General features: G+C 36.8%; 1 pseudogene; it reads left to right on the top strand.

Moving 5' to 3' along the window:
• Positions 1-1,921: 1,921 nt before the first annotated feature.
• Positions 1,922-2,353, top strand: LOC121501307 (annotated as a pseudogene).
• The last annotated feature ends 10,412 nt before the right edge of the window (positions 2,354-12,765 follow it).

The raw sequence follows: 12,765 nt of genomic DNA, 5'->3' as shown, positions 1-12,765 counted from the left end.
TTCCTGACTCATTTCCTGCACCGTATAAAAACGCTCAATTCTTGCCCTATACTTGGCTATTTATTTCCCTTTCTTTCTGCTCTTATCCAGAGGCAAGATATCTGGCTACCTGGAAGAGCAGTTGTCTGCATTCAGTCTCCACTAACTAACCTCATGCCAGAAGACATTGTAGCGTATTAGGAGCTTAGCTTTTAAAATGCTCAACATGGGTTCATATTTTGCTAGGACCACTTATTTAACTGTGTGACCTAGTACAAGTCACTTAGATTCTGCAAGTCTGATTATTTTCTTAAATTGGAGATAATCACAACTTCTCAGGGCTGTGTGAGGAGTACTTAATTAGTTCAATGCCTGGCATATAGTGAGTGTGCATTAAATGTAACCTGTTGCTTACTCCTTGAACCTCTGTGGTCAGGCTGCCCCTCTTCCACTGTTGATACTACTCCCACCAAAGTCTCCAGTGACTTGTTAAAAGTGATGAAAAATTTTCCATTTTTTAAGATAATATTTGATCTGTTTAAAATGTTCCACATAATTGACCCCTCCCTCTTAATTTAAACCCAATCTCCAAACCAGGGTACATAGGATGATTCACTAAAGTGATAGAAGAAAACATTGCAACTTCTATTGTTTATAAAATACATCATATTTCTTTCTATGCACCATATGCATGCAAAGAAAACTGCCAGTTAAATATGACACAGCTTTATGACACATGTAAATGACATGTGTCATTTACACATTCAGTTAATATCTATTACACGAACACTTTTACATTTACTTAAATATTTATTTAAACTTACAAATAATGGCAACATGATTGGTTATGACTAAGTTCATGTATTTGTGGACAGTGATGTCATTTCAACTCTGATCAACAGACATTAAAATGGGGGAAAATATGCATTTTATATGATATACACATGCATATATATATATTTACACATATATAATGGAGTATTAGCCATAAAAAAGAATGAAATCTTGCCATTTACAACAACATGGATGGAGCTAAAGAATATAATCTAAGCTAAATAAGTCAGTCAGAGAAAGATAAATACCATATGATTTCACTTACATGTGGAATTTAGGAAACTAAACAAATGAGCAAAGGGGGGAAAGAGAGAGAGAGAGAGAGAAATCATAAAATAGACTCTTAATTATCAAAAACAAACTGATGGTTACCAGAGGGGGGTGGGTGGGGAGGATGGATTAAATAGGTGATGGGGATTAAGGAGTGTGTTTGTCATGATGAGCACCAGATAATGTATGGAATTGTTGAATCACTACATTGCACACCTAAAACTAATATAACACTGTATGTTAACTAATTAGAATTAAATAAAAACTTAAAAAGTCAAAAATAAAATAAAATGTCAATATTATGTTAATAATTGTAGAAACTAGATGATTGATATGTGAAGGTTCATTATCCTATTCTTTTGGGTATGTTCAAAATTTTCCATGATAAAAAGATTTTTAAGAATCAAAACTGGCTGGCTCAGTCAGTAGATCATGCAAACATTACATGGTCTCATTCATTTGGAGAATATAAAAAATAGTGAAAGGGAATAAAGGGGAAAGGAGGGAAAATGAGTGGGAAATATCAGAGAGGGAGACAGAACATGAGAGACTCCTAACTCTGGGAAACGAACAAGGGGTGGTGGAAAGGGAGGTGGGGGGGGTGACTGGGTGACGGGCACGAGGGGGGGCACTTGATGGGATGAGCACTGGGTGTTGTGCTATATGTTGGCAAATTGAACTCCAATAAAAAAATAAATAAAAAATAAATAATAAAAAAATTTAAAAAATAAAGATCATGCAACTCTTGATTCAGGGGTTGTGAGTTTGAGCCCCACATTGAGTATAGAGATAACTTAAAAATTAATAACTCTTTTCTTAGGCCAGTGGCACAGGCAGGATGGGCAAGTGTTGCAGTCTGTATACTGCCAGGAAGCTCCACAGCCATGGATCAGATTAGAAGTAGCATGACGAACAGTGTAAGAAAGCCCATTTGGGCACAGCTGGGAAGGTCAACCCTTTTGGAGGTGCTTCCCATACAAAGGGAATTGTGCTGGAAAAAGTAGTAGTTGAACCCAAACAGCCAAATTCTGCCATTAGGAAGGTGTCAGGGTCCAGCTGATCAAAAATGGCAAAAAGAATCACAGGCTTTCTACCCAATAATGGTTGTTTGAATTCTATTGAGGAAAATTATGAGATTCTGGTTGCTGTATTTGGTCACAAAGATCATGCTGTTGGTGACATTCCTGGAGTTCACTTTAAGATTGTCAAAGTAGCCAGTGTCTCTCTTTTGGCCTTGTACAAAGGCAGAAAGGAAAGATCAAGATCATAAGTTTTGATGGTGAAAACATGACAATAATAAATTTTCATATGCCCCAAAACCAATAATAATAATAGTAAAACAAAAGGCATCTTTTAAAAAGTCAAAAGAAAATATGTGTCTTTGGAATGCCTGGATAGCTCAGTTTGTTAAGGGTCCAACTCTTTGTTTCAGCTTTAGGTCATGATCTCAGGGTCTATTAATATATATTACATAGATTAAAATATTATATGTATACAACCCATAAGTAAATATACATGGGGATTGTTCAAAAACTTACTGACTGAATACATAATTTAAAAGGTTTGGAAACCGCTGATTTAAACCATGTCTTGATAAGTAATATTCTTTCATTGTTTCCCTCTTCCACCTCTTCTTCTTGACAATCTTCATGCCTCCATCTCTCCTCTTCCCGTCCTTTACCTTCCATGTTAGTATCCGTAGAATTCTTCATTGTTCACCATTCCTATAACTTTACTCCCTGTACACTGATAACTCTCAAACCTCTGTCACCTAAACAGTTTCCTCCTGAGCTCCAGACTAAAGGGATTAGTAAATTTCTCCACATCCATGCTATGGATATCTCAAATCCATCAAATCTAAAACAGAGTTTGTCTTCCCCTTAAATCTTCCCCCTCCTCCTCTCTTCCTTATCACAGCAAATGGCACCATCATTTGCCAGTCACCCACTTCAGAACTCTGATTTATTCTTTCAACTCCTGCTTTCTACTTCCAAATAGCTCTAAAATATGTCACCTGCTCTCTTTCTCCAATTTAGGTGATGGCTGCAACAGAAAATATGTTACATTAAAAGCCAATAGTTCCATCTAACAATGTAAAATTAAAATGAAAAAATAATTTGCATCATTAGTTTATCATGCTAGAGTTACTGAGATCATCAGAATGGCCCAAAACAAAGACATCTGCTGTTAGAGGGTATTTGCCAGGACTCAACACAATATTGTTTTAAGCCAACAATTAACTGGGATGTGAAACCTGATTTTTTTTATCCCATAATTTGGTATCTAGTGACTTAAGTATCTGGCTGTTAGAGAAAATCCCATTACCATTTGGCAAACAATCTCTGACTGGATTGATTAGCCATGAAATGAATGCAAGTGATTTGCACAGCTTAAATATGCACTTAATAGTTTAAATATGAGATGACATTGACAGCTTTCCAAATAGTACTAATATTCCATTAGAGCAATTCACTAATGTATATCAATATAATCCTTACATATTACCATTATTATTACATTTTTTTTCTTTATACTTTCAGAATTTCCCATTTTTACCTTGACTATATCCCTAATTTCTTCATTCTGAGACTTTTCGGGGTTGAGGAGCTGCAGCAAACACAAGTTAAGCCATAATAATCATTGCCACTTTATTGCTGACCTTATTCTCCTCTTCTACTATTTACAATTTAAATGGAGACGAGTTTGGATGGAAACTACAAAACCCTATGCTGCGGTACATAATTTGAAGAGAAATGCAAAGAATCTGAATTGTACATGGATTGACAGGCATTAAAATGAGAAGTTTCTTCAGAATAATTGGGAGGGCCTAACGATGCCATAAATAACAGTGATATATCTAACCCTTTCAATATTCAATAGCAGCTTATTATATTCTGTCTCCCTGTATGAGCTGCTTTATCTCTTATCTTCGCTCTGTTCCCATCATTACTGTCCTCGTTAACACCCTCCTGTTTCTTGCTTGGACTTTCCTAACAGCTCGTCCAGTCTTACCAACTTGGCATTTGTCCACAGCTGCCAGACTCATCTTGTCATTTTTCCAAAATGTAAATCTGATTATATCTTTTTGATGTTTTTGTTTTGGATCAAACCCTTTCAGTCGTCTGCATTGTGGAGAGGATAAAATCCAAGTTCCTCAATGTTACACCCAGAACCTTTTTTGCCATAGCTCTACCTTACCATCTAGTATCACCTTTGACTGCTTCCTTTGGGGCAGACAGACCTTGCCCCATTCCTGGGTATGCACTCCAGGTCCCAAACGTAATGTACTGTGTCTCTCCACTAGAAGGGCCTCCTACCCCACTCTCATTTGACAGCCTCTATCAGTGCCCAGTAGCAAATGTTACCCCATGGCCTCCTAACTCTGGAAAATCTTCATTACCTACTCATGCAAAATTAACTGCTCACTCTTTTAAGCTAGTATCCTGGCATTAACATGTCTCTGTCTTGCACTAAATCCTACCAAATCATAAATGCTTCTTTACATGTCTCATCTTTCCATTAGGCTTGGAGTTGCTTAAAGAGAAGGACCATATCTTGTCCATGTTTTATATCTCCAATAGTGAATTTAGTACCTAACAATTTTAATAATAAATTTCAGTTATTGCACACTAGAACTTTTCCAGGTGCTATTCTAAATGCTTCCCTCATTTAATTCTCACTGTACCTTCATGAAGTAGGTACTATTACTAGTCCCATAAGAAAAGTAAGGCAAAAGTAGGTGTTTAATAAATGTCAATTAATGAATATTATTGCTTTTTTAAAAAAAAATTAATGTAGTCATGTCATCATTACTCCTAATACTTTCCAGACATTGTTACAACTGCAAGATGATGCCTTGGTAGAGGTAAAGTATATGCAATGGCATGAGTACAGCTATTCGGTTTGGGAAGACATAGATTACCTGCCATTCTGAATTCCACTCTATGTATACAGGCCTTCAAGATTAACTGCTTTGTTTTAGTTATTTTTGTTTTCACATGTTATACTGGCTTTTTAAATAATTTTCCCCCTCCTGATCTCATTTATACCTAATCATTATCTACAGAAACAGTTAGTACTATTATTACTTACACATTTCCTTAAACTGCCAGATACAGAAATTAAGTTGCCAAGCCGGAGGGGAAAATGCCCACTTCAATACCACTAAGTGGGTAGTTCTTGTGCTAATTTAATATTTATCTTGTTTAAGTTTTTTCTTCCGCAAGTCACATTAGTAAGACAGATTTAAGATTTATCCTAGATTGTGAGAGATAGTTGTTCTGTGTAACTACAGTTTTGCAATTCTTTAGCATGTGAATGTAGATAGATTATTAAATGATATGGGTTTTTTCCAGAAAACATTTTTATTTTAACGACTCCAATATGCTGAGCTCAAATGTATAAAAAATGGGGGAATTTGGGACTGGGTGTAAGGTGAGAGGCAAAGGTATTTCTAGTCCAAGGACTGATGCCAAATCACAGTTTATAAAAACTACCTGCTGCCCATCATGATGCCAATGAGGTAGAGAAGTATTATAACCACATCTTTAATTTCTAGACTAATTCATCAGAGATATCCATAACTCATATTGAAAATCACAGAAGGATGAGTTCAATAATAATCTAGTTAATCGTCCCAAGTGGAATCCACACCTCACCCAACAAGGACAAGTGAGGAAAAGAGATAAAAGAGGAAGCAGAATAATAAGGTAGCTGAAACCAAGAATCTGGCCATCTGCTTCTTCAGAGGGAGTCATGTCTTTACCCTTATTTTATATTTAAGGTATTCCGCCATTAAAAAAAAAAAAAAAAAAAGCAATGATAGAATAAGGAAACACCTACTTCCCCAGGAAAATGAGAGTACAGCTGAAGTAAACCAGAGGACAGGCCCACCCACAAAAAGTGTGATTTCTGTAAACTTTTGCTTCTATTCTTTTCAACTCTCCTGCTTCTTGCTCCTGGATCCTGCTGCCTGTTGAATTTTTGCTAACTCTGTATATCTCATATCCAGATCTTTCAGAGAGAGGCTCTAATTAGCTCCACAAATCATAATAGTCCCTGTTGAGCAACCTCTCACACCAGGCCTGTAGGGCCATTGGCAGTGCTCTGTACAGATCCTGTCTGATGGCTGTGCTATGTTAGTGTACTTCAGTCCTGGAGTGCTTTCAATCTCAACAACCAACACTTCCATCTCACTGTCAAAGGGCTGCCCTCAGGTTGCAGGAAAACAGTTTTTTCCACGTGCATAGAGAGCAGACAGTGCCTGGAAATTCATAATCATAGGCTCAGTCCTTAATCAATGATTGATGAGTAAGGAAATATAAATACCCCACCTCCCTCACCCCATAGACAAATACCCCAATCCCATAGACAATGGGATTGTCTATGATGTGACCACTTCTCTCCAATCTTCTCTGCAGAATTGTAACAGTTATCTTCTGTGGGATTTTGCTGGACATTCCATCCTTGTCTGTCTTTCTTCATACAAATCATCCCAGAACATGCTTCTGGAGAACTCAACTCAGAAAAGGCCATTGTCATATCCTGCTAAGTCACTTAGAGATTGATTGTCTTTGAGGCAGGAGCTTATCTTTGATCTAATCGGCTATGATCAGAGTTACAGGATCATAACCTGTGCATACCCTTTAACAGGGGCTTTGGCCATGGGCCATGGCCTCTCTGAGTGTGAGAAGTAGAAGCGCAGGCCAGAATACACTCACATTCATCTGGGTAATGTCTCCTGGGCATAAATATGGTAAGGCAATAACAAGTGAAGGCAACAATTACAAACTGTGTATGTCGAATTGAAGAACTTAAAGTGCTCTATATACCTAATGTGGAAATGATGATATGCCATTTGCAATCATAAAGCAGCATGTTAAAATACAAAAAGCAAAGATATAAGAAACAAACCTGGGAATACAGTATGAATAGGGAAAATACACCTGCAGATATACATGCATGCACACAAACACATACACCCACATACACACACGCAGGCTCCAGAAATCAACTCTTTCCACTAAGAGCAATGTGGAGTTGAACCACATTTAAAAACCTTAACAGTACTTCCTTAGTTTTCTATTAACTCACAGGGGAAGTCTGACCACCCATGGGGCAGAGACCGATTACAGTTATTTACAAGGTAGGGAGGATACACCTTTATTTATGGTTGTATCCTGTTTTTTAATTTTTGAATTGTTACGTGTCTATCTTTCATTCTGCAAATTGCATACAGCAACCTGGTAGGTAATTTACACACTAAATTACTTTACTGTAAGAATAGTAAAACACTAAAAATCCCTTTAACTCAATAACCACTTACACACAGGCATCACGATATAACAGTAGCACTATAAAACAGCAATACAATGAATGAAGTCACAAAACATACAAAGCACCTTTGAAGATACTGGAAATAGAAATAGTCATAATTATCTTACCCAAACTTTTTTGTGGTGATGTCGCAAAACACAGTGGTCCACGCTCTACCCACAAAAGGGAGGAGGAAAACACCCAGTGTTCTTTACTAAACAAATGAAGGTTTTAGTTTTTATTTTTTAGTTTTTTGAATTATCATCTATTGTTGCCTGACAAGATTCTTTTCTTTGCATTGAAATTAATTGTACCAGAGAGTAAGGAATAAAAACCATTAAGACTTGGTGCCAACTCTAGTGGGGATGATGAGTATGCACATAATTATAATACAAAGGAAAACCTATCAAGCATTCTCATTCTAGCTAATGGAATCAGGGTTGGCTTCAAGGAAAAGCCTATTTGAACTATATTTCAGAGAACAATAGGATTTCCAAAAGAAGAGGCAAGGAACAGGAAGCTCCAAAACCTTATTCCTATGATTACTGTTTTTTACTGTCACAGGTTAAAGTAACTCCTGCAAATCTCAGCTTCTTTCTCTTTCAGAGCCTCCCACTGATCTGCCTTTAGGAAGAAGCAGAAAGCCCAACTGGGTCTTTTTCTTACCAAACAACTTTAGAAAATAGTATAGCATTATCTGTTAAAATCTAATATATGCATACCCTGTGACCAAGCAATTCTACTCCTTAGAATATACTCAAAACAAATGCTTGCATTTGTACATCAGAATCTTTGTACAATGATCAAAGTGCCTTATTTGTATTTGTCAAAAATTGGAATTATCAAATGCATAAACAAATTGCAGTATGTTCATACTATGAGATATATACAGCAACGAAAATGAAAAAACACAGCTACACACAACAATATGAATAGAACTTACAAGTATAGTATTGAGCAAAGAAATCAGATACAAAAGAATACACAGAGCATGAATCCACCTATATGTAGTTCAAAAACAGGCAACCCTAAGAGGTCTATTTGTAAAAGATCCAACCATAACATAAAGCAAAGACATAACCATAAAAGTGCAAATAGTGGCTGCCTCTAGAGAGGATGAAGGGATGTGTGACAAAAAAGGAACACAGACAATGCCTGTGGAAATGTTATATATTTTTTGCCTACGTGGTGGTTTCATAGATATTCACTTTATAATTTATTATACTATACATTTATGCTTTACACATTTTTCATATGTATTTCAAAATAAAAAAATAAAAGGGAATCTCTACCATCAACAATAAATATTCCTAGAGAAAAGACATACATATGTGGGAATATTATTGAAACAATATGGGATCCCTGGGTGGCGCAGCGGTTGAGCGCCTGCCTTTGGCCTAGGGCGCGATCCTGGAGACCCGGGATCGAATCCCACATCAGGCTCCGGTGCATGGAGCCTGCTTCTCCCTCTGCCTGTGTCTCTGCCTCTCTCTCTCTCTCTGTGACTATCATAAATAAATAAAATTTTTTTTTAAAAAAAGAAACAATATAAAACATATGACCAAATCCCAAAGATAAGAACTACTAGTATAGGAGGTCAAAAAGGATAGGCTTTGAAGAGTTAAAATTTGAACAGAAGAGAAAGATCTGTCCAGGTTGGTGGAAAAACCTGAACAAAACTTCCTTGTTTTGTTTTAACAAAACTTAATTTCTAGTGGTTGGTATGCAAAACTAATGGATGACAAGGTTGAACAGGTAACATTGGATCAGATTGAGACCCCTCTATGTGATAACATGCACACCCATGTTAATGAAAACATTAAATATTAATAACTACTGTCTATTGGTTGCTTATTTTGTGCTAGGGAATTTATGGCTTACAATAATCTTAAGACTCAGTGTTTTATCTCTTCTTTTTTCCTTTTTTTTTTTAAAGATCTTATTTATTTATTCATGAGAGAGAGAGAGAGAGAGGCAGAGACACAGGCAGAGGGAGAAGCAGACTCCCTGTGGGGACCCCGATGCGGGATTCAATCCTGGTACCCCAGAATCACGTCCTGAGCCAAAAGCCGATGAGCCCAACCATTGAGCCATCCAGGCATCCCACTTATTCTTTTTCTCAATGAATAAACTGAGGCTCAAATTAAGTGTCATGCCTAAGAACCCAGCTAGCAAGTGGTGGGATGAAGACTTACGTCCACATGCCTGATTTCAAAACCCATGATGGAAATGAGGACCAATCTATTAAGAAAAAGTAATTCTAGTATCCAGTTGTGGTCTCTACTATTTCCTACTAAAAGGAAGCAAACATCTTTGAGAAGTGGCTGACTCCAGATCTGGGGCAGGAAAAGTACAGGCTGAAACTGAAACATCTTCTCATTCCAGATCAGGAGGAAACTATGAAAGACTCTATGGCCATGTCTCCCCTGGCCTAAGTGGAGCATCAATAAATATGATAAATGAAAGGGATTGAAAAATATCAAATACGAATGAATGATAATTAAAAATTAAAATCTCATTGGTTGGTTGCCTTTAGAGGATGCTATGGACCTCCTCCTTATACTTTCAAAACTGATAAATAGAGGGAAGAATTAAGTTTCCTGTATGATCTGTAGGTCTGGGTAACCAATTAGCTGATAAGGGAAAATTTCTCTTTAAAGAACCATCTAACTAATAAATGAAGACAAAAACGATAGAATTAGAATATCTCTATTTCTAATTCTTAATGATCACAGTAATGATCATCGATGGCTGACAACATCACCAAACAATGAGAAAAAATCACATTATGGGCTTCCTGACAGGAAAGCATGGCACATATGAAATAGCACTGTCAAAAATAAATTGAATCTGAGTCTCATAAAGCTTTATACTAATGTATAAGAGTTATGAGGGATAATGGAACATGTTAACACAATAGTGATGCAGTAATCCAAATCCAGACTCTGAGAAATTCTACAAATGAGTCAGCTATTTCTCACACAATACAAGAGAATAAAGAATGGAAAGACAGGGTTCCTAGAGATTTAAAGATACTTAAGAGATATCTCAACCAGTGTCAATGTAAATACCTTATTTAGACTCTGGTTCAAAAAGCAAATTGTAAAAACAAAACAAAAATCATTTACAAGATAATAGGGGAAATGAGAACACTAATTAGATACTTAACCGTATTAAGGAAATCTTGTCATTGTTTTTCAGGTGAGATAATGTACTGTGGTTATGTCTTTACAAGATCTTATCTTTCAGAAATGCATACTGACATATTTACAAATGAAATATGCTTCAAAATAATCTGAAAGGAGTAGAGAGTGGGTCAGAGTAGAGATGAAATAGGACTGATCATGTTTTGATAAATGTTGAAGAAGGTGATGGGAAGAGTAAATTCATTACACTATGTTCTCTACTCTCAGTGCAGTTTTTATATTCTATAGAAAAAATAAAAATAAAAAGTTTAAAACATGCTCAGAGTCTCTCTTCCTCTGATTCATGGAGAGGGAGAGACTAAAAAATACTAGAGAGGGGAAGAATATGGTTGGGAACACAGAAGTTAAGAAAAAGGGATCTGGATTTTCCTCCAAACCTGGGATAAAGATGAGTTACAGACAGGAAAAATAGAGACCTGGTGAACTCACATTAGGTGGCCTCTAGCCTATCAGCAAAGGAAGAGGCATATTTTGCTCCATGGAGGAAGCCTACAAAGAGTTGGAACTGAGTACTAGAATGGAAAAATTTGGGTCATTTGCTTCGTGGAGATATTAATGGGTTTTGTCATTTACCAATAATGTTAAAATTGGTAAACACAGTAATGCCCCTCAGCACTAAATAGTGTCATACCTCTCAGTACTAAAATTTCTTAGGATTCTCAATTCATAAGTGTTCCTAAAAGTCGGTTAGGCAGCATTAATTCCTTAACTAAGGTAATCTTAACAAAGGTATCTTAACCTTACTCTTAACTAACAAGTTAGGTGGTCATGAGTTATGAGTCAGCTTTGATGGAGAGTCACATTACACTCTGATTTCTTCACTATCTTCTGCTAAAGTCAGAAGAATAATTGTTATCACGTATAAACCTGACCAGTTTCCCTGAGGAGCAAGGGCTCCTGGGCTTTCGTTATTTATCATTTGAACTGTTGTTTTCTTAGAACAGATTTTAGCAATGGGTTTGGTTATTCCAAAGAAAGAACTTCTAATTACATAAATAAAAAGCAAACCTATCACTCTAATTCTCTCCTCTTTGCCAAAACACAGTGAATGTATGTCAGTAGCAAAACTTAATCCTTCATCACATTTCCCACTTCCAGAAAAATCATCTGTACCATTAAAATTATTTTCTTATTTTCCAAAGAATGCACCTTTAACAAAAATGTTTCCTAGGGAATTCCCATCATGCTTGAGGTGTTGCAGTCCTACCAGAAAACATTACTGATTTTTACAATATACTCCCACCAACTATACAAAGTCTTACCAATGCCAGTTTCCTCTTAACCTATGACCCACCCTTGCATCATTGCTTTGCACCTAAATTTCACCCCCGCCTTCTATCGGAGGCAGGTAACCAGCCCTAAGATGTTCTCATTGGCATTTTGAAAATCTTCCTATGAGTCTCAGGGTCCACATCTAACCTCTCTTGTGCTTCTTATAACCACAGAGGTCAGTGAACCCTCTGAGCTCTAGTTTCCTTGTCCATACAATGGGAAGGCACATGATGGACTCCAAAGTTCACTGTGAAGTCTGTAATTCCATAGTTCCTTGGTGTCTGTGCATGAGGTTAGGCTGAGTAGATGAATGAGTCAGCCACCCTGGCTCCTTTCCAGTTCCTCCTGTCAATATTCTGTAGACATACTGATGGAACATTTCCTCATCTGAGAATTCTACAGTTTAAAGTCTGTGAGGTAAGTTCAGTTTATTTTGATAAAAAGAGTTGTTTAATTTTGTTTTTTGTTTTTTAAATGGATGAATTACAACCTTATATTTGCCCTTTGGGGTCTATGTTCATGATTGTAGTCCTCATGAGTTTAGTTATAACAGGAATAAATGCAGATCTTTATTATCATGCTGCTGTGGGAATTGTTTAAAATTTATTCTTAGACCAAGCTCTTGCTTGGGCCTCCTGGGTCCTCCTTACTACACCTGGGACCATCTGTGGGCATCATCAGAACTGCAGTTTAAATGTATCCCACACCAGCTTTCTTTACGCCACAACTCCTCATGCAGTTGAATATGCTCCATTTGTAGTTTCTCTTGTTCACATCTCACTGTTTTGGATGCTGTCCTCAGGTACAGTTCTTTCACATGTTGAATCGTATCATCCAGGTCCAGTAAGGAGAACAAAATCCATGCTAGGTAAATAGAAGAAATTTAAAG

Source organism: Vulpes lagopus, chromosome 11, assembly GCF_018345385.1.
Source record: "Vulpes lagopus strain Blue_001 chromosome 11, ASM1834538v1, whole genome shotgun sequence".
NCBI lineage: Eukaryota > Metazoa > Chordata > Mammalia > Carnivora > Canidae > Vulpes > Vulpes lagopus.
This window is presented reverse-complemented; position numbering and strand designations above follow the sequence as displayed.